Source organism: Rissa tridactyla, chromosome Z (assembly GCF_028500815.1).
Source record: "Rissa tridactyla isolate bRisTri1 chromosome Z, bRisTri1.patW.cur.20221130, whole genome shotgun sequence".
NCBI lineage: Eukaryota > Metazoa > Chordata > Aves > Charadriiformes > Laridae > Rissa > Rissa tridactyla.
This window is the reverse complement of record NC_071497.1, coordinates 20,155,351-20,177,337: the sequence shown is the minus strand read 5'-3', so window position 1 is coordinate 20,177,337 and position 21,987 is coordinate 20,155,351.

Genomic DNA, 21,987 nt, shown 5'->3' with positions numbered 1-21,987 from the left:
GTTTATAGACTATGCTTAACATCCTTCTTATTTAATAAAAATCTCCAAACTACTTTTTAATCCTGACAGGTATATGTTTAATTCCAAATATAAGACACAAATACTTATTGAATAATTTTAAATTTTTTCTTTTCAATTTTGTCTTTGTATTTGGTTTGGGTAGTCACATTGTGATAGTGGGGAGGATTACAGGGGTGGCTTCTGTCTGATAGAGCCAATGCCAGTTTCAAGACAGACCTGCTGCTGTCCAAGACTGAGCCCATCAGTGATGGTGGTAGCACCTCTGTGTGAACATATTTAAGAAGAGGAAAAAAACCTGCGCAGTAGCAGCCAGAGAGAGGAGTGAGAATATATGATAGGAAAAACTTTGCAGACACCAAGGTCAGTGAAGAAGGAGGGGAGGAGGTGCTCTGCCAAAGCAGAGATTCCCCTGCAGTCCCTGGAGAAGACCATGATGAGTGATCTTCCTGTCCTTGTCTTGACCCACAAGCCTTTCGTTATATTTTCTCTTCCCCTGTCCAGTTGAGGAGGGGATTGATAGAGTGGCTTTGGTGGGCAGCTGGCCTCCAGCCATGGTCAATCCACCACAGTCATCTTTATCAAAAGCATGTGTATGCCAGTGGTGTGATTAATTTTTTACCACAATATAACTTAAAATAGCCTTAATAGCAACATAGCAGCAACTACAGTCTTAGTGAACCAGAATGAGGTTTTAGACGTATTTCTTCCTTTTTATTCTTGTTGAATCATGGATGTTTGTCCACACAAAGAATTGAAGATTTCCCAGTTGTCATCTGTGATTTTCTGATTTTCTTTCCCTACTGACAAGTCCTGATAATGTTTTAATGTAATTTTATTAATTCTTTATTTGAATTAGTTCTTGTGTAATATCAAACATGTGTTTTCCTTTGTGTATATGTGCAGTTTCCCTCATTCTTTGCCCATCTGGAATATAAGGAACCATGATTCCTGATCTCTAAGCAACAAGCAACTTTCAGATCAGTGAATAAATACTCATTCTGCATTGTTATAATTGTTAAATACTATTGCATACAGCAAGTTCTTGTTAGATATAATCTAGAAATTTTTAGCATCTTTAATAATTATTTCCTATCACCTACCTGAAACCTACAACATATTTCTCTCTAAGCTGAAGTTTCTTTTAACCATAAAGTTCTCTTAAAATTTTAAAGAGCGGGTCTGGAGTGAAATATTCAATCAATATTGTAATTGGCACAATGCTTTAAATGAATCACTTGGCATTGCTGCCACTCACTTGAACACACAAATATTCAAGATACATTGATGGTAAACTCATCAACACAGTTCAAAAATACGAGTTTTCAACATGACTGCATTCCTACCACTTGCAATCACCTCATTTTGTCCAAACAGATATACAAGTAGACATTCTAATATACAAGTGAGATTCAATCAACTTTTTAACTTGTCAATTATACCACATTTATTCTCAATGATGAGAGTATCCAATGCCTCTTGCTAACGTATTGAGACTCCAAGTATTGGACAGAAACAAGAAAATAACTTCTCTAAAACTTTCTTACCACATTAGCTTGATGAGCTTGCAACACCCTAAACATGTACAGCATTTAATGCTTACTCTTATATGTGTGTATACATTCACTTCTATGTACACATACATACACACATCTGCATGAAATATATACTGTCGATTGAACTCCCTCTTCAATGTTAGTGTTAAGTCCCCTCCTTCCTCCACTTGTGAATTTCAATGTTCTATAAAACCAAATTCTCAGTGTGACTCAAGCTGTGCCATCAATTTTTTTCCCGTATTCACTGCTTTCTTCTTTTTGCTGACAAAAATAGCTGTGACAAAATCACCTAGACTCTTGACTTCTTCTATGCCCTTCTAAATAAATTTTTTGAAATGTCCCATAATGTGTATATTTAATGGTGTATACTGTGACCAAGCAGATTTCTCATATAGCTCAAGAAAGTTTTATGTTCTTACTGTAAGGAGACAAACACACCATTATTTCTGTGACTGTACTTTGCCTAATTCTCTAGATGTTTTTTTCTGACTACATAGTGACTACTGACATGTAATTATCTTCTTAGCATGGCTAAAGAAAAGAAATAATCCACAAAACAGTTTACAATAAATATTACCCATATTTACTTGTTGGTATTATTACCTACACTTAATTAAAAGTAATGAAAGTACTGAAACTATAATTTCTGCAAAGCATATGCTTTGTATATATTTTAATAATGGAGGAAAAGGAAAGATTTTGGGTGGATCCTGGTCTGTCAGTTCAAAGTCTTGACAATTCAAAATAATATTGGAGAGAAAGAGATAGGAACTACTATTCACTTCTTAGTGACTTTTAATACTAGCAAGTCAGTAGTAGCAGTAGTAATAATTGTAGTTATAACAGTAGAACCAAGTCATAAGTACGTTATAATACAGACTGGAAGAGAGTGTCACTCTTGTTCTTACCGTAGTCCATTTTGGCAAGAACGGCACTGAGCAAAATCACACTTGCTCTGCTTTTTCCTGCCTTTCGAAATTCAGATCATTCCACATAGACATAAAAAAACCCCACCCTAAAAAACCTCAAACCCAAACAAAAAGCACAAAAGAAACCAAACCTTCCCCCTCCCCAACCAAATAACCCCAAAAAACACAACTAAGCAAAAAACCCCAACGTCAATCTGTATTATTTTAAAGTATGAAATAGTTCAGTATTATGGATTTTTCTAGATACACACAACAAGTAAGTGCTGAAGTCGTCTGTAGCTGTGAATTTTCACAGGAAGTAGTATGTAGGAGATCAGCTGAGGAGGATTTGGGGTAGGTGCTAGCAGTGTTATAAGATTTTTGAGAAAGATATTGCTGAAAGTCATTAGTGTTACAGGGCTGAAACGAATACTTCCACTCTATCACTTCTTACTTTATTACTTACTCACTGGTTTTAAATCTAAAGCCTGACAAAATCAACTGTTAATCAAATGGTTAAGACAAATGCTATTTCCATTTATTTCTGATCTAGACTTAGCAGATCCTTCATCTTAATATTTCGCTTCAAAATTTCATTGCCTACTGTATCATTCTTGTAACAAAGACCATGCACCACAAAATCCTGATTTCCATTATGATTTGTCTTTCACAATCCAATCACTGCCCAAGTTAAATAATAATAATAACAACAACAATAATAATAACAACAACAGCAACAGAAACAATAACATGGAACTGAGAGGTTAAAAATGAGAAGGTTTCTTGACAAGATAAATCTGACAGTTATAGACAACTTCTCTCCATTTCAACCATTAGGTTGAAATATAACCTAATGCTCAGTTAATCTATTCTAGACAGCACACTTGTCCTGTTTAGGTAAATTGATTTCTTTTAATATAAAGGCAGTAATGCAAACAGAAAATAATAGACAACCATAAAATACAGTGGTGACCTTCTTCTGTCAAAAATTAATGAAACAATAAATGAATATGATAAAGTATTACATTTGCTTCCAAACATAATTATGGAATAATTGTGAAATTCATGATGCCTATGTCAAAACCTGCACCTGTTTATTCTGATAAACACTAACTAGCTGTAGAAGAAGTCTCCCCTTTATTAAGCAGCATTACATACCTTTGTGAAAGCACTGTTATCTTTTTCCATTTATTTTTTCTTTTATAAGTACATGAGATATGAATAATAGTTAGATTACCCACTGTTGAACCAGGTATTATTTCCACGAGGACAGAGAATGTCCTATGTTTAATGCATATTAATTTTCTTCCTGCAATATGCTTAACTTGATTGGTAACTTGAACAGAAAATCTCAGTTTAATCTTCAAGCTGTTGAAGGTTTTCTTTTTAGACTTTGCTTTGCTCTTCTCCATAAATGTAAATGCCTAAGGGACAATGCAAAGCATCATTTTTAGCTGCAGCAAAGAATAGATCCTTCTGCTATTTATTCAGTAGCATGGCTGAACTGAAAAATGAGACAGTGGTTTTAAGCCCGCTAGTAAGCATTGTTTTACTTCAAATAAAATAGTAGTTTAACAAGCCATATACATAATGTTTTCATTGCTTGAGACTTTCAGTCAATCACACTCTTGAAAATTACTCTCTGAAAAAACTCTGCATTATTATTTTCAGCTAGGTAAAAAAATCGAAATCATCAGAAAGTTAAGAAGAGGGGCTAGTGAAAAATTAGCCTTTGTATATGCACCATGGATTCTAGACCACGTAGTCTGATGCTTCTTATAAACACTTTTCTTTCTGAAAAAAACCACCACCAAAATCAAACACTAAACCAATGGAAACTCTCTGCAAACTCTAGATCAGATCTTACCATTGTTACCAACAATAAGCAGTACTTCATCTTCTATGATTCGCATTTGAACCGAATTTCAGAGGTAAGTTACTACTCATTGCAACTAACAAACCTTCTAGTGATTTAACCCTCATTACTCCCTCACCACATTCTTCGCCTTATCAGACAGGCTGTTGCTCTTTATAGTGAGTAAGGCAGTGGGGGTCTTCAGCTTGACTAATAGATTTTTATGTCTTTTCTTTTTTAAAACTAGTTAATAGATGAAGTGACCAACAATAAACTTTATAATAAAATAACAGTATATGGTAGATCTGGGGGGTTAGGACAAATAAAGTTGATTTATGGCATGATTTTTTTTTTCCATTACTTCATAGTATCAAGTGACAAAATTGTGTCCTCATTTTTCTGGTCCTTCCTTTCACCAATTTTCACAAAGAAGAAATAAATGGTGTATTGCGATCTTTCACAAGCAGCACACTCCTGTATAGGTGGTGATTTTGAGACTGTACTTTATATTGATTATAATAACACTGTTTTCCTTGAAAAAGAATCGCAACAGAGTGTATGCTGTGATCCTCTTGTGGTCTGGCTGACAAGCTCACAGCCTCCAGACTGATTCCTGCTTTGGTCGTCTGTCACTGTCTTAATTAAGTGCGTTCAAAGTTATTTTTCTAAATAGAAGTCTGATGACAATGGCATTTTTTAAAGCAGATTACTGTGAGATTAACAGAAGATATTGAATCAGACAGTGTATAAGGGAAAAGAAGATTTGCAGGAAGCATTTCAGATTTGCCTACAAGAGAAAAAGCAACAGGCACAAAGATCGCGGTTTCTTAACACAACGGCATGTTACCAAAGACTAATGCGCTTGCCACTGGCTGCAGTCTGTATTTATTGCCTATTTTAGTAGTTATCATTTCTCATTATACCCTTGCAAGATTGTCAAATAGAATGTTTCTTTTGTAAAAGTTTTCCTCTTTTGGAAGAATCTTATGAAAATTCTTTATCTTAAATGTTAGTTTCAGACATTTTGCATTATTTAAGCAGTGAACTTACTGAAAATCATCCTGAGAGGGTTGTGAATCATACAACAATTTCATAGAAGGCAGTTATGAAAAAGAATCTATCTCAGGCTAGAAAACTAGCAGAACTGGGAAAAAAAAACCACCCCAAACCAACCAACCAAACAAAAAAACCCAAACTCCAAAACCCCCCAAAAAACAGAATGCTCTCTCACTAGCAAAACTGCAAACTTTTATGAAGTTTTCAAAAAGGAGGACAGTCCCTTCGTAGTTAAAAATTGTTTAGCAAACACTTGGCTGCTTAAAAATGATCAAAGGAAAGCATCTTTAAGCATTTCTCACTTCAAATTCATGCCTGTCTAGAATTTATTCATAATAAAAAGAATTTCTAGGCCACAGAGATTGATTTCTCCTGATCACCCATATTATAAAAAAATCTTTAAGGATTTTTGCTATTTAAATTAAAAACACTGAAATCATGCCAACTGAGAAAAAAAGCTTGTGAGTGCAAATACTGACTCCTACTTTCATTTTAATATTTAGAGACCACACAACGGGTAACAAGATTTTTAAAAGAAATCTTTGATCAACTTACAGCAATTTATTCTGAAGTTCTGCTGTAAAAACTAGCTAAGTCATTGCTTTCTAGTATGTCACTCCACAGACTAGAAAAAAATCAATAGTCTTCTTAACACCACTTAAAAATGCAGGTTACCATGTGGAAAGCTGTCATGTAATTAAGTCTTGGTACTCAGAAAGAGAAGAGAATACTAAATAAAATTATTAAAGATAGGTTTAATGTCAAAAAACCCCCCAAAATTTCAAGCAGCTCTAATTAGCAAATGAAGACAAAAGGAAGATGGCAAAGAACACAAAACTTTTCATATAGTATTATTGGTCCTTGAAGATTTTTTTATTAGTGCATATGTAAAGATGAATTATGTCATTTTTAGGCTATTTATTCACTGTCCATAGTCAGATCTAGCAACAGACCACTTCGGGTAGAGGAGAAGATTTTACCTAACAATGTAATTCTGTCTCATCATATTAAGAAAAAAGTGAGAAACAACAGAATTAAAAAAAAAAAGTAAACCAACCTCTCTATCATCTAGGTCTCCCCTAAATTTTTATTTGCAGATTAAGAAAAAAATTACTTGGAATGATCAGCAAAATAGGAACCCATTTTTTTACTTTTTGAACATATTAATACATGTTTGTCTACAGTGTTTTGCAGAAAAATAAAAGTTTTTTCTAAAAAACTACTTACGATTTCCTCCAGAACACAACTGCTGAAGATCCTGAAAATTAACTGAACTTCAAGGCATTTCTAAATCAAAAGTAGAGTCATGCTCTGCTTAAAGTGGTTTCTAGAGGCCTTTAAATGTTTAACTAAAAATGATACAAACTCAAGATTAAAGTGTGTCATTTTGGAAAGCAACTTGTGAAAATGTGTTTTTTGGAGCTAGGAGAACACATTGCTGTAATTCAAGGGAAGTAAACAGAACACCAGGATGTGGTGTCCATCACTAAAGAGAACACCCACAACTAAAGCAGGTATAACAGAAACTAAGTTATGGGATTAATTACACAGGCTATACAAATATTTCAGAAAAATGTCCAAAATATCAGATGAAGATTTACAAAGTTAAACTGGAAAAAATACTAAAACCCAAAAACATTTCAAAAAATGAAATGAATGAGGAAAAGCATGGAACAGAGATTTTGAAAATGGCAAAATATTTATATAAACTGTCCTTTAGCCCGAAGCGTCTACCACTTGTCTTTATTGCGCCAATTAAGGTAAAATGCAAGTACATCTCGCACTGTCCCAAAGGCTTTCCCCTATCTCTGAATTAAAATCAGCATACCTGGAATACCCCAAAGTTCTCCAGGATTGGAGAGCTGAGAGGATGAGTTTACACTGCAGAGGAATTTAAGACTTGTCTGAGGACACAAGGCAATCAGCTCAACACCATACGTTTCTGTAAAAGCAAAAGAACTTTTACTCATGAAGTTATGCCAGAAATGCCACAGAAGGCAATGGAAGAATACTCAATGGGATACAGCCTAAGTATAACCAGAAACAACTGTTGTTTTTCTCTGCATGTAGCAGTGAAGATGCAGCTTGGAATTGCTCAATCAACTGAAAGACACATCTTTTAATCTTAAGATTTTCTCATGAACAGTCATAAAGGAAAAGAGAACATTAGGATTGTTTCTGCAAAGAAACACAATGGAAAAAATTATGCTACTACATAGACATATCTTGAGTATCATTCTCCTCACTTCATAAAATATATAGAAGAACAAGAAAAGGTTCAGAGGACAACAAGAGTGACTAAATTGTTGAGTAACTTCTATATGAAAAGCTTTAAACAACCTAAGTCACACCAGCCCAAAAAAAGGGCAACTGAGGGGAATATGTCTGACACAAAGATAATAGGGTATGATTGTTCTCTGATTTTTCTGATACAAGATCGAAAAGCATTAAATTAAGCTAACAGATAAAAGGCTCAAAACAAATAAAGTCATACAATACATAATTCAGATGCAGAAGTATTTGCTACAGGAGACCATGGGGTTTAAAATCTTACATGAGTTAAAAAATCCCTTTAGGTTCTAGTAAAATGAAGTCAAAATGTTCAAGGACTTCAAAAAGCTCTTGAGTCAAAAATCACTAGAGACTGAGAGTGGTAGTTAGCACTGGCCTCCATTGCAACCCTCTCTGTGACCCATGAAGTTTGGCTGCATTACTTCCCTTTCTTTCTTGTAATTCCAGAATCTGACATCTTTTAAAAAATTTTTGTTCTGTTTCAAAATATTTTGTGAAAAACCTGTATGCATAACATAACTGACTTCAGTGGACCTGTAATATTTGATTCTAGCTGCCGTTTAAGTCACGAATGTTGTATGCTGTAAGAAAACTTAACTTACATTACCTATCACTTTTGATAAATCCTAAGAAAATTTTATTATTGAGTCAAAATTAGTTTTCAAACTCTTACATGCTACTTCGTTAATGATATCACTATTGTATTTTGGTTTATATTGCTCTGGTAGATTCCAGTAGTCACAGGACCAATCTCCTACCTGGAAAATCTAAGCTGCTAAGTTTCCAAGTTCACTAGTTTGTATTTTGTAATGAGGAAAGTGCCAGATCTCTACCAGCTTCTATAGTCACATGATTCTTCCACGTTCCTATATCAGTGCTGAAGAAAAAAATCAAACCAGCATTATGTTCTTACTTTCATTTTGCCAAAGAAGCCCTTAATAATTCACAGATTCCACCACAAATCAATTTTTTTCATCATTCATTACAATCACTGTGGCTGGGGAGCCGTCTTGCTTTAAGGGGTCCTGGTGGACGACAAGCTGAACATGAGTCAGCAGCGTGTCGCTGCAACAACAAAAGCAAATCAGATCCCAGGCTGCATCTGCAGGGGCATTACTAGCAGAGGTAGAGACATGATCATCCTACTTTACTCAGTGCCAGACATGGAGTACTGTGTCCAGTTCTGGTCCTCACAGTTGAAAAAAGATGCAGACAGACTAGAGAGGGTCCAAAGGAAGGCCACAAAGACAATCAAAGGTCTGCAGAACCTGGCATATGAGGAAAGGCTGAAGCAGTTACATCTCTTTTCCCTGGAGAAGAGATGGCTCAAGGGGACCTCATCACAGTGTTCCAGTACTTAAAGAGCAGCTACAAAAAGATGGAAGCTCTCTCACCACAAGTAGCCACAGGGAGAGGACAACGGGCAATGGTTACAAGTTGCACTGGGAGAGGTTTCATCTTGTCAGAAGAAAGGATTTTTTTACAGTGAGAACAATTTTTCTTCAGTGGAACAACCTCCCCAGAGACCTGGTGAAGTCCCTGTTGCTGGAGATTTTCAAGACGTGATTAGACAGGGTGGTAGGTAATGTCATGTAGGCTCCCTTTCCCACAAAGGGTGGACTGGAAGATCTTTTGAGGTCCTTTCCAACCTAGGATCTTCTGTGATTCTATGAACCAATATTATAAAATACTTTATTAGACTTCCAGACCTGAAGTAATTGTAATTTTCTTTATTTTTTCTGCTTTTGAATTGCAAAGGAGTTGAAAACATGTGTTCCACAGCAAAAACAATGGGTAATTGTTCTGTGCTTCATGACACAAATTTCTATGTAAACTCTCACAGATTATTGCTAACATTAGACGAGTTTGGGAATAATAACAGAGTATAAAAATTAATAAGAATTCAAAAGTAAAAGCAACCTCAAGGGGACCTAATGTACTTATCAAGCAATTAGTATAATAAGAATTAATCCTGCAATGCGTCAAGCAACCAAAGAAACAAGACTGATGAAAGAAAACAAATTTCTAACCTTGTAAATATTATTTTCAAAATAAATGATTATGTATTCTGTAAATCACATTTTGCTTATTACCTAACATAAATCCTTTACTGTCTGATGATGCATGCAAATGAAGGCAAAAAATTCTATCAAAATATTCCATTGCTGCCATTTTTTAACATGTTAATTAGAAGCTAATTGCAACCAGTCTGAGCCAAAATGTCTCCATTGTTTTGAGAAACTAAAAATGAGGTTCCAGGCTTGACTGAACTCCAGTTTCCTAAAAAGTAGGCCTGCTTCAGGGTTGTGTCTAATTTTAAACATGACAGTGTGCACTTTGAGCTTGACATGGACATAACAAGTTTCCCTGTTTTCTGTGGACGTTAGGCATAAGGTCAGTGCAAACAGATTAATTCTAAAGCGAGAGCCAAGTTCCAAGCAATACATCACTATCCATATTATTTTTCTTTTTTTTTTTCTATGTGTAATTCTGGTCTTCAAATTTGTATTAGAAGAAAGAAACATTTAATAAGAATAGGGTCTGTAGTAAGATAATTAGCCCAGTCTCTTGGAACTCAGGGACAGTATATGAAATCTTGACGGAACTCCATATTTATTTGTCACATATAAAACTAAATAAAAAATTGTTGAGTGCTCATGTCTAAAAGACAAACGTTATTTATCTTCATAATCTCTGTCGCCTACCACAGAAAAATAAGTAAATACAACTAAAAAGACAGTGAATTGCTCTATAAACTATAGATTTTGTTCTTGTTTAGCATAACTGATGTATGACCTCTTTTGTGATCCACTCTTTGTCCCTTAACAACTAAAGATGTTTCTGAAAAGAGAAAGAACTCAGGAACTGATCGTAAGCATATTAATTGTTTTAATAAAATGTAATAAAATTTAGAGAGGTTGCAGTATTCCTACTAATATCATGGCCAGTTTTTAAGTTTTATAAAATTTCTTTTGCTGCATTGCTGACCTTCTCCTTATTATCCCATCACCTGACCCCATGTCAAACTTGAAAATGAAAAGGAGTAATTTTATTTGAACTTTATGTTGTTTTTCTTTTGGTATGCTATCACTTTCATAATTTTCCTCTCATTTTATCACAAGCTCCCATTTTCTCTGTCTCAACATTCTATGACTGTTTTTGTTCATGTCATACCAAAATGCTTTCTGGGTTTCTGCTAGATGATTGCAGGAACCAAGAACTTCCCGCCTCCCAGAGAAAACTTATCCAGTTCATGAATGGGTAAAAGGATTTTCCTCTATAGTAAGAATAGCAGAAATGGATCATTTTTATTCCTTGCCATTCGCCAACTCCATATATGCAAATATATAATACAGAGAACTGCTTCCTGATGTAAAAAATACAGTGTTTCTCAGAGTGGTAGTGGTGTGGTGTGTATAAGGACAATGATTACTGGGAAGCACACAACTTTTAAAATAGAATAGGTTAAAATTCTCAAATATCTTCTGCATGAAACCACTTGACAGAAATTACAAACAAATTCACCTTCAAAAAGATTGAAAAGCAAATATTGTTAAACTGTGCTACTCCAGCATAAAACTTTGTGGGGCTTAATAACATGCAACATCACTAAATAATAATAGTTTTTACTTTCCATAGATTTTTTTTTTAATAAGACAGAAATAAGACAAAATTTCCATCTCAGTCTACCTCTGATTTTAATTTTTTTTTGTTTTAGTTATATCATTGATTTAAAATATTATTTTATATGTAATATGCCATTACATATTTATGCTATATAATAATATTTGTACCACAAACTAGAATTCCTTTAATTACTTGAATTAATAGCTTTTTCACATTGTTTAGTTTCAGAATTAGTTTCAGATCTTTATGAAGATATTATATTCTAACACAGAAAAATACATGAAATTTGTTGCAGGCAAATTTCACAGTGCATTCATTACCACTGAGGCAGCGGTTTTGGAGTTCTAGATACTCTTGTCTCCTTTTTTCCTGCACTTGTGCGTTTGCAGGATTCGCCCTCAGAAAAGGTAGGTCAAAGCTCTTCTTTACCAGTTTTTTTCATTGATACTCAGAATCCACACAAAGGTTACTCCAAAGTTGTAATGCATCAGGCCAAGTTCACTACATTCTGTGTGAATGTTTCAATCAACTTCATTGGGGTTTGGATCAAGTTTTATTTACTTGTCATTGTGATTTGGATGCATCTACCTCATTGCAAAAGAACTCTGACAATTAATTTTGTCCAGTAATAACTAGCCTTTGATTAGCGTGACACAGTACACTAGCAGCTAGACAGTGAAAGACGTATTTGTTTCACAAAAAACTAGTGAACTACAAGTTAGTCTTGTCAAATTTAAGCAAGTAAAACACTTCACTTCTGCAGGCAAATTGTTAACTTTGTAAAGCATGATGCTACCGGGAAATACATAAGTAAATAAATAAATAAAGGCAGAAAATCAAAGATAGCATTTTTTTATTGTTTTGATGAGATACAGAATTATGGTTCTAAGAATTTTTTGAGAAAACTAGTGAAATAAAAATTGGCAGCCAGTGTTGCCCCTTGCTGCTTTGCATCAGTCATGTCAAAATGTAATGATACTTTTTCTAATATGGATCTTGTCACCTTTTCTAAAATGCCAGCACCATTTGTTGTGCATTGTGGTAATTTGCCTGGGAGCTGTTGTCCTACCATCAGCCATTTCTGTATTTGCCAATGTACATTTATGTTTTCACTTTTTTATGGAAAAAGATGCTTGCCATTGATGCAAGCTGACCAAAGATGTCAGATTGCATGGGGCAGCTGCATTTTCACACAAGAGCTGTGTGAGCATTTAAACAGCAAAATTGCTCTTCATGATTCCTTTTTATGTAATACAAACTTAAAGCAGAGTAAGCTGATGGAAACAATGTCTCTAGGCAGACAAGATATTATAGTATTTATTAGTGCAAATCTCCTGAGAGATCATACTACATTCTAACGGTGGTGTAATTAAGCTAGTCTCATCATCAGTTCTTACAGAGGAGATAAAATAAGTTAACAGCTACATCCATGTTCTAACTGCCCTCCTTGCTTCCTTTTCATTTTCCTTGAATCCCAAATACACATTGATACGTGAGTATTTGTGTCTCACACTTTCGTTTGGTATATCTTTGACAAAAATAACAATAATAAAAAAGCTTAGCTTCTCTCTACAAAACAAATGTTCTGAACAGGAAGATCTATGTCAGTGCAAATTGCCAGTCAACAGATTTAACATTTCAGTGTCGTCTCATGTGTGCCCAGAGCATAACAAAATTATTTAACTTCTATTTCTTAGATATCTCCTCTCAAACAGCTGCACTCACAAGCTTTCTAGCGCATAATCAGTACTTCAGTACTTTACACCCAGCTGTGAAAGTTGTTCGTTTACCTGTCACCACTGCAAGTACACTGCCAGGCCCTTACTAGGCATCTTGAACACCCATTACGGTTTGATAATAGAAGTCCCGCTACCCCATGTTCAGAATCCACAGATTCTGAAGCATTTTTGTGAGTTCAATGCCCTAAACCAATCTGTGCATTATTTTTGCTCTGTGTGAACTCCCTAGGGATGTTGAGAGTCTAGGGACTGTTGATAAGCCTATTGAGCATAGTGCTCTACACAAAAGGCAGAGAATGCAAATAAAATTAAAAAAACAAATAAGATATCTATCCAAAAAATATCTTGAAATGTTGCATTAATTTCCTCTTGACATATATTCAGGTTCGCACTTGCTTTGTTTCTTGGTGAGGAGAAACAGAAAAGAGTTGCTACCTTTCAGTCTTTTTGTTCAGTCATGTCAATGAAATATAGGAGGAGCTGGCTAGAGTATTTTCTTGGCATATATTTCACTAGTAAAATTTTTAATTAGTTCCAGCCACACAATCCTTACCAAGGAAGGCAGGAAAGACAGCATCTCAAATAACCGGCTATAGGAAGATATTTTGAATACTTAGACACAGCTGATATTTAACATACAGTATGCTTTGAAATAATAAACATGAAGACCTTTTACTCTGTGCTCTTCTTATGCAATGACTTTCAGAGCAGAACTTGCACTTTAAATAATAAGGTTTGTGTGCATAAATCCTGAATTTCTTTGAAATGTGCCTCTAAGGAACCATTGGCCTTTTCCATGTCGCTCTGCATCTGTAAAAGACTAGAGTCAGCCTCAGGGCCTCTCTGAATAAACAGCTTTTATTCAGCCTCCGGGACTGTGGAATGGAATAGGTGTTTTACTAAAATGCAAACAGCAGTGGCCCACTTCTCTTTACTTCAGTTTGCAAACACTAATTTATTTGAACCGATTGGCGTTGGGAGTCTTGATTTCCCCTATGCAGTTCACTTAATATGTTTTTCTGTTAAGCTTCTTATGATGGGAGCATTCGACCTGTTTCCTCCAAGAGGATAAACACGGACAGATTAATCAGAACAGCGATATCATCAGGGCTCTTTACTCACTCAGCAGCTGAGACTTCTGTACAGCTCCGTGACTTAACTCTCAGACCCATGCCTTCTCTGCTCAAGCCTTCCCAGACCTATGTGTACTGAACTGCTTTACAGTTCCACCCTTACCCAGTGAGGTACCTCAGCCCCAGTGAAATCACACAGTAATAAGAGGACAGTTAATAAGATTTTTCCATTGTACTTATTTACTAAAGTTTTCCTATTCACCCTCTTTACTATGATCACTGGCATTAAGCTACAAAAACTGCACTCCATGAAGCTATTTTTACCTCTTATATTTTTCCTTTTCTTACGTTAAGATTGGAGTTTTCATGTCTGCTAGGAACCTAATGAAACTCGGTCCTCTGTATTTTACTGTCCCTGGTCTGGACAGTGATCTGTACTGTGTTAAGTTTTATTTTTCTAGATAAATAATACTGTGGTGAACTGATCAGTTAACAACCTTTTTATATTATTATTATTATTATAATGTACATGACAGTCTTACACTGAAACAAGGGGGATTTCTTCCGTCTGTTCTGCAGTCTGAGGAACGGCCCTTTTTTCCTTACCGAAAAGATGAATGTACAGAAAAGGCTGAGCCACATTTCAGGAGATTAAGCAAAGATTCTGAATTAATGTGTTTAATTTATTGAAAATATTATGTTCTCTTCCCTTATACAAAAAGCTAAATCACAATAAATGGACTGGAATAGACTAGATTTTCTCTTACGAAGTTCTACTTTTTAACTGACCCTGAAAATACAAGCAGTTCCTTTCCTGCCTATCTGCCTAAAACAGAATGTGTAAAAATACATACAGCTGTGTTATATTTTGAGTCAAGTCTTTTATTTATATGAGTTTCTGGCTTTTATGAATGGACAAGAAGACTAAAGGGCAGAATGCAGGCTATTTAGCTCTTCAGTAGACTCAGTTTATGTCTCATACTGATGACAAACATATAAAATTCTCCAATTGCTTAAGTTATTTTTGGAAAGGAGAAACTCACACCCAAAGCAGTTTTGCCACAATAAGGGATGACATATATGCATTAGAAATTTCTGCACAGCTACTGAAGTTTCATCAGTTTCCTTTCCTTCTCTCTAAAGCACAATCTTCCAAGTAACCTTCCAGAATAAACTACTCAGGGCTAACAAATTAGTTTCCCAACTCACTATAAACAGGAAAGCTGATCCATTTAAAGCTTTCACATAATTCTAACCATTTGCACACGAACAAATGATCAGGAAAGCTTTACAGGAAAACAAAAAGGCCAAGGTCTGAGTTTTCACTTCTACTACTTATACAATTGAAGCTTTTTTAGAGCCATGAATGCGTGTTCTCAAGACTCTTGCTTGTGTTATGCATCTTCTTTGACACGAGAATTTCAGCCTCTGCAGGTTGAAGGTATAGTGCAGGTATAAAATATATTGGAAAAAATCAAAAGACATATATGCAGAGGCAGACTGAGCTTTAGATACTACCTTTACAATTAAACTAGCCTCAGTTTGTCATGCAGAGAAGATAAGCCATGTGGACTTTAGGTACCTTTTCTTGAAGAGGGCAGCACTTAATTTTACCCATATGGGGGTTATCCATACAGGAAAAAAAAAAAAAGAAAAAAAAAAGAGAAGAAGAAGATACAAGCAAACTGTAATTCTGGAATTACAAGTGGCTGGCATAAAGCAAAAACTATGTACAATATGTACACTGTGCTATGGCTCTGTGTTAGAAGAACCTATACACACAAATTGTCAAGCTAATCTACTTGAAAACATTTCTGTATACCAGGCTGTGAAGTAGTTCATAAAAAAAGAATAAAAAAAAAAAATAAAGGACGACATCATTGGTAATTTTTAGCCCATCATTTCCTAGCCACTGTTGAGTCAGTGTGTAATCTTCACAGCAAGTATACATTACAGCATAAGGAAACTGGAAGATTACAGTGCAATGCTTTTGCAGACTTGTTGTTTAGATCCAGATTTTTTTAAGTCTTACGATACACTTTAATTTAAATATTTCAGTGAAAATTAGACACAACTGAAGATTTAAGAATCTGGGCCTTAATACCTCAAATACTTCCCCCCCCGCCTTTTTTTTCCTTTTTCTTTTGGGGACATAGGCCTAAAATTAAATCCTCTTCTGCCATACAAGGTCATAAAGGAAATTGTGAATTTAATACTGTTCAGCTGTTCACAGATAATAAGATAATGGACTAGGCAAAGTGAGCATATGCCCTTGCCAGTAGTGCAAACCAAATGTGCAGATGATTCCTCATATGCCATGCCCAAGACATATGTACATGTGTGAGAGAGAAAGAGGATGGGAAATAGGCCAAAGAAGAGAGCTAGGCTAATCTTTCCCTTCATAACATGAATCATTACTACCAGGTAATTCAGTGACTCAGTTCCTGCCCTGTATTCTGTAGAACTTTAACAGCACTTCATTCCCTTCTTTTTCAAATTACCACTTTTACATGCCAATTTCCTTAGGATAAATGCTTGGGAGATGATTTACCCTGCAGAGCAAATAGTGCGGACAAATACCAAGGTTAGTTTTTCTGCTTAGTTTAAGTGCACTCCAGGATTTGAATTTGATGATGCTGCTGAGCAGATCTGGAGGGAAAGAAAAGGAGTTCGTTGCACTCTTTGGTGGGTACTGCTTCAAAAGGCATATTAAACCTAGATTCGTCTACCTCTACCTGCTGTTCAGACAGAATTTGAAGAGGTTCAGAGTATTTGAAGAGAATTTGCGTCTCTTCTTAACAAACTCAGAAAACAATCCTAGTGGTCTGATTTCTTTCAGATTTCTGCTGCTTAATGTGAAAAAAGTCTTCTTGCAACTGACTTCATTTACAGTCATACACACTTTAATCCATTGTTCTCAGGGTATTTTAGTATATGTAAAGAATATGAGATATGAACACAAGCCACTAATATTCTTCAGATACACCAGAATAGCTCTTCTGTGTCAGGCCCATCATGAGAAATATTGTTTTATTTACGTGTCATCATTGAAAACCTTTGAATGAATATCTTGTGACTTGTTCACTTACCTTACACAACGCAACCTCCTTTCCCATGTCATTCAGTTCAGTGTGAGCAAAGATTAAATTAGTATGGGCATTATCCTTCTTATTTACTTGGATAAAACTGTCCCATGTAGTTACACAAACATGAGTATGTGAAAATTAAGATGTTTTTCTCAGGTTCAATTTATGAAAATTTTACTTAGCCTAGTAATAACTTTCTAGAAGTTAGGAGGCAATATCGTATTCTTAATCTCTATGTCGCAGCATGGTAGACTAGATAAACTGTTTAAATGGGTTTGCTGATTTTGGGAGGACCTTTTTGCATAGATTGGCTGACATTGCAATTATGTTGCAATAGATTTTGTAAATGACTCCATTAAAAAAGATTAGACCCTGTCACAGTAGCCTGTCATGATAATATGATTCACAGAGCTTGTAGCGTTACAGAAATATATGACAGTGCTGAGATTAACATTATGTTTGCTTAGATACCATGATGATTTACAGTGATATTCACCCTAAAAGGACTTAAAAAAGAAGTTTCAGGGCTTACAGTGATGGCATATGAGGGGGAAAAGATATTTTTTTAGCATTAACTCTGCTAACCAGGCTTCTTTTTTTTCTTTTTTTTTTTTTTTCAATTTGTCCCATGATGTGCTCTTGGCCCTTTTGATTTCCCTTCTGGAAGTTGATCCTTTGAACAAGTAATTAAAAAAAAAAAAAATATATATATATATTCTTTAATTCTCATATAATTGATTTAACCATGAGAGAAATAGGCTGTGCTCTTTATTCAATTGTTCTGACTGTACAAAATGTTTACTTCCTTATAACATTTGTCGTGGGCAGAAAAAATTATAAACAATGGTAAAGACTAAAGCCAGAATACTGAGTGTCTCAGATTTGATTGAAACAGTTTAATCCCCTTGCAGAGCATTAGTGAAGACATTAAATAAACCTTGATGTAGAAAGCTGTTTCAATCAAATCTGTAGACGATTCTAAACGGAGCAGACTTGTAAATATCAAGGAGAACAAAAACAAAACAAAACAAAACCAAAAACCCCCACAAACAAACAAACAAACAAACAAAAACACCCAAAAAGCCTCCCACAACAAATTAGCAGAAATGAGAACCACATGCAGAAGGTCAGAAAAGTTTTAGGATATAAACAGGAAGACAGATTTCTGGGCTATAGGAATCAGTCCCCTGATATGGAATTGATACATATAATCTGCTTAAAAAGTGTTATTCATTATTGTTATACCAGCACACTGTCCCAGGTTGTTCCAGCTTTTTATGTATCACATTCTTTTATTCTGAATTCTTATAGCTGGCAGTCAATAAGAGGGACACAGAAAATGATTCTCCGAAGGTAGTGTGGAGACAGAAAATTAGATACATTTTTATAGAAACATGAAGCCAAAGGGGCTCAATGTAACCTAAACCCCAAATTAATATTCCATACAGATCTCTTTTAATAAGTTGTTGCCACTGTTTAACCTGACGTATTAATGGGAGAATCTGAATGGTTTGGTGCATAGAAATTTATTGCCAAATCAAAAGGAGAGAAGAGCTATAGGTATGAGAAAAGCTCATTTTAAAAATAGTTAAGATACTAATCTCAGCATGAAAGCAAGAAAGTGCCAACACGAATACAAACGAATAACTTGGGAATGAACTGAATTATAGTTCAAGGATGAACAGTGAGAGCCAGAAGTCTGCACACAAAACCCAACCATGATAAATAATACTACTAAGGTAACATTCAGGAGTTAAAATAAACTTAAATTTAACTAAATAAATTAAACTTAATAAACAAAAACTTAAATTTCAAATTCAGTTTTGACTTAAAGTTTTTTGACTAAATATACTTGAGTATATTTTTATAACCTATAACACACACTGTAATAATATTTGTAGTTGAGCTTTTTTTTAATTCTGATTCTCTGTAAATGTTTTGCTTGATCTTAAGCAAATATATTGAATGAATTTAAATCAGTTAGAAATACATTTTAGAATTATTGTTGGGCTTGTTTGGCCAATGAGGTGAAAACTTAGATATTCCCAAAGCTCAAAGAAACATGTTCAGTCAATCCACCTACCCAAGAGCTACAGTGTGGTAGCTCTTCATTCCCTATGTGTGATAAGAACTTAGATTTCTTCCGGGAAAATGGAATACGGATCTTCCTTCAGTATTTTTAATCCCAATAAGAATTTTTTTCTACTCCTGCTTTTTCATCCACAAGCACAACACATCTGTGCAACTCTGTTAAAAGTGCTGTATCTTTAAGTGGCTGAGGCCAAAACAGATGTGTTCCCCAAAGCATAAAAATTGGAGGTACTTTTGCAAGAATAATTTCAGCTTGTAGTCTAAGTAGTGTTTTTTCAGGTTGCAAAACCCACCAGTTTGGCCATTCCGCATTTCTTGAAGATATGAATCTCAAGATATAAAGTCCTTCTTAAAACAAATAGAAACATTGTTCCTGAAGATAATATGTGAAATTTTCTTTCACATGTGGCATTTTAAACAAATGAAGCCTGGTAGATTTCACAGCTTTGGTTACGCTGTATACTCGGTAGTATCACATATTGATGAATAAGAGCATAAAAATTATGTAGGCATGTGGTTTCCTGGTTTTTACCTATGTTATTTTTGGTTTGGTTACAGTGTGCTTCCCCTCTCACCACAAAAATTAAGAAAGAGGTGCTCTTCTGAGAAAGATTGTTTACCAAAAATCACAGCAGCTAGGAGGTCTGCCAGTATCATGCCCTTGAAGTCAACTCTCCAAAATATAGTGGCAGCTTTTTGTTGGAATAGCATGAACAGAAGCAGGAAAAGGTTTCAGCACAAAGTCAAAGTGTTTCCCAGACCATGGAAAGTAAGACATGCAGAAAGAAAAATCAGGTTGTGCCTGCAACCCAGGCAACACGAGGGGACTCAAAACAGCTGGCTGAAAACCAGTTGTAGATTATGGGGCCCCAAAAGTATGCCCGCCCACTCTCAGTCCTAAGAAAATCTTTTTCTCCCCATCATGATAGGGCCTGGCTGTGTGCCACTCCCCCAGCTCCAGCAGGGCCCTGTGGGGATGGGGATGGGATGGTGGACTGCAGACTGTGGTACTCAGGCTGACCCATGCCCTGGCAAAGAGAAAACTGAGGTTACGCTGGGGCCCAGGTGGTGTTAACTAGTGCTTCTTGCTGGACTGCACCAGTCACAGTTTCACGCACCTTGCGGTTGGCAATCCCTGTTCACCTCTGTCTGGCACAAACAATCGAAGCCTGGCTTTCAAAGAGGCTCTACTCTGTCGCCCTACTGTGTCAAAAGCAAAAAAGTATGATCAGAGTTTTAAAAGAGATTAGACATTATTTGCTGGATACTATTGGGAGAATGTCTGTAAATTCAACGATGAAACCAAAGCTGGAGTCTTTGAAAAGTTTAGTAATCCATTACTGAGCTGTTACCGCTTTTTTTTTTTGAAAGTCTATTTTGTATTATAGCAGCAAGTTGTATTATATTTTGCTCTTTTTTTTTTTTCAAAACGCTTTGCTCTTCTGTCACAAACTCTTCTGTCAGTTCAGCAGTTATCTTTTTTGAAAATGAATCAGCCTTTGATTTATTTAATGTTAATCTAAACCTGTGTCGCAGACAGAAATTGTGTAAATCTTCAGTGGATTTATTCATAATATATGCTCAGACGCGTTTTACCATCTCTTCAGACTAAATATTAATGTTTTAAATAATACCAAGCTATAAAACTATTGGAAACCAAACATAAGGAAAGTGCTGACAAGGATTTGCTGAGACAGGAGTATGTTAAATAAATAACGAGCAAAGTGTGTGAGAGAAGAATTATGTGTCACAATACCAGCTGGGAAAGAAAACTAATTCAGTACTGATGTAAGTAAAGGACAAGAACTGATGATATGTGCAATGATAAATATGAGAGCATAGCTAGTCTTCATCAGAAGGAAGCTGGTAGGGTCTCAAGTGAGCTGGGCGGTCATGGGAGGAGAAGGCCTCTGCTACTCTTGTGATCACACAGTGAGCTGGAATAACCAGCCCGACAAAGAATGTTTCCTTTTCTTTCTTGCTTGCCAAGTTATCTTTCTGCTCTTTTGGGGAGCTGAATCAAATTGTTATGTGATCAGACAAGTACCACAGAGAGGGTAAAACAAAGTGGGCAGGTAGGAGAGAAGGAAACACGTCATATGTCTTTCAGTGGAGAAGAGCTGTTGATTTAGCACAAGTCACCTTATGAAACTATACTCCTTCTCTAGGTGAGACAGAAGATGCTTGCTCTAGCATGCTCTAGGTGAATCTGCTTTAGCAGAGGGGGTGGACAAGATGAACTCTGAAGGTCCCTTCCAACCCCTACCATTCTGTGATTCTGTGATACCCTCAGAGATTTGCCCACAAAACCTCTTCACAGAAGAGGCAGTCTACTTCTGACATGCCTAGACCAAGGAAGGGCAGGATTTGCGCAAACATTTGTGTGCTTGAATTTTAAAAATTGCAGAATTTTATTCTCTGCAGCTTTTCTCTTTTGATAGTGGAAAACAGTCATCTGGAGACAACCTGTGTCAGAAAAATACAGAACAAGCTACTACACAGTTTTCTATGAGCTTTTTTATCCTGAAGTGGAACACAGCCTTTTGTATATATTACCAAAGATTGCTGCAAATAAAAATACAACACTGTAAATTTTAAAGACCTTGTAAATATCACCACTTCTTTTCACATTAATACAGTACTTACCAGAAGCTCGTCAAACTGGTTCGGAATATTTCAATAACAG